Source organism: Telmatherina bonti (assembly GCF_933228915.1).
Source record: "Telmatherina bonti genome assembly, chromosome: 20".
NCBI classification, from domain to species: Eukaryota; Metazoa; Chordata; class Actinopteri; order Atheriniformes; family Telmatherinidae; genus Telmatherina; species Telmatherina bonti.
This window is the reverse complement of record NC_136618.1, coordinates 5,203,973-5,206,472: the sequence shown is the minus strand read 5'-3', so window position 1 is coordinate 5,206,472 and position 2,500 is coordinate 5,203,973.

Sequence of the window (2,500 nt, the reverse complement as noted above, 5' to 3'; positions counted from 1 at the left end):
CGGTGATGATGATGATGACGGTGATGAAGACGGTGATGATGATGACGGTGATGAAGACGGTGATGATGATGATGACGGTGATGATGATGATGATGATGATGACGTGATGAAGACGGTCATGATGATGATGACGGTGATGAACACGGTGATGATGATGATGATGATGACGGTGATGATGATGATGACGGTGATGATGATGATGATGATGACGGTGATGAAGACGGTGATGATGATGATGATGATGATGACGGTGATGAAGACGGTGATGATGATGATGACGGTGATGAAGACGGTGATGATGATGACGGTGATGATGATGATGATGACGGTGATGAAGACGGTGATGATGATGATGATGATGATGACGGTGATGATGATGATGACGGTGATGATGATGATGACGGGGATGATGATGATGATGACGGTGATGATGATGATGATGACGGTGATGAAGACGGTGATGATGATGATGATGACGGTGATGAAGACGGTGATGATGATGATGACGGTGATGATGATGATGATGATGATGACGGTGATGAAGACGGTGATGATGATGATGACGGTGATGAAGACGGTGATGATGACGGTGATGAAGACGGTGATGATGATGATGACGGTGATGAAGACGGTGATGATGATGACGGTGATGATGATGATGATGATGATGACGGTGATGAAGACGGTGATGATGATGATGATGATGATGACGGTGATGATGATGATGATGATGATGACGGTGATGATGATGACGGTGATGATGACGGTGATGAAGACGGTGATGATGATGATGATGACGGTGATGAAGACGGTGATGAAGATGATGACGGTGATGATGATGATGATGATGACGGTGATGAAGACGGTGATGATGATGATGACGGTGATGATGATGATGATGATGAAGACGGTGATGATGATGATGATGGTGATGAAGACGGTGATGATGATGATGATGATGATGATGATGACGGTGATGATGATGATGACGATGACGGTGATGAAGACGGTGATGATGATGATGATGATGATGATGATGACGGTGATGATGATGATGACGATGACGGTGATTATGATGATGATGATGACGATGACGGTGATGAAGACAGTCATGATGATGATGATGAAGGTGATGAAGACAGTGATGATGATGACGATGACGGTGATGATGATGACGGTGATGAAGACGGTGATGAAGACGGTGATGATGATGATGACGGTGATGATGATGATGATGATGACGGTGATGATGACGGTGATGAAGACGGTGATGATGATGATGATGATGATGATGACGATGACGGTGACGAAGACGGTGATGATGATGATGATGATGATGACGGTGATGAAGACGGTGATGATGATGATGATGATGATGATGATGACGATGACGGTGATGAAGACGGTGATTATGATGATGATGATGATGATGACGGTGATGAAGACAGTGATGATGATGAAGGTGATGAAGACAGTGATGATGATGATGATGACGGTGATGATGATGATGATGACGATGACGGAGACGAAGACGGTGATGATGATGATGATGATTATGATGACGGTGATGAAGACGGTGATGATGATGATGATGATGATGATGATGATGATGATGACGGTGATGAAGACAGCGATGATGATGATGATGACGGTGATGATGATGATGATGACGGTGATGAAGACAGTGATGATGATGATGATGACGGTGATGATGATGATGATGATGATGATGATGACGGTGATGAAGACGGTGATGATTATGATGATGATGACGGTGATGACGACGGTGATGATGATGATGATGACGGTGATGAAGACGGTGATGAAGACGGTGATGATGATGATGATGACGGTGATGAAGACGGTGATGATGATGATGATGACGGTGATGATGACGGCGATGAAGACGGTGATGATGATGATGATGATGACGATGACGGTGATGAAGACGGTGATGATGATGATGATGATGGTGATGAAGACGGTGATGATGATGATGATGATGATGATGATGATGACGGTGATGATGACGGTGATGAAGACGGTGATGATGATGATGATGATGATGACGGTGATGAAGACGGTGATGATGATGATGATGATGGTGATGAAGACGGTGATGAAGACGGTGATGATTATGATGATGATGACGGTGATGAAGACGGTGATGGCGGTGATGAAGACGGTGATGACGGTGATGAAGACGGTGATGATGATGATGATGACGGTGATGAAGACGGTGATGATGATGATGATGATGGTGATGGTGATGATGATGATGATGATGACGGTGATGATGATGATGACGGTGATGATGATGATGATGATGATGACGTGATGATGATGATGATGACGATGACGGTGATGAAGACAGTGATGATGATGATGATGAAGGTGATGAAGACAGTGATGATGATGATGAAGACGGTGATGATTATGATGATGATGACGGTGATGATGATGATGATGACGGTGATGATGATGATGATGACGGTGATGA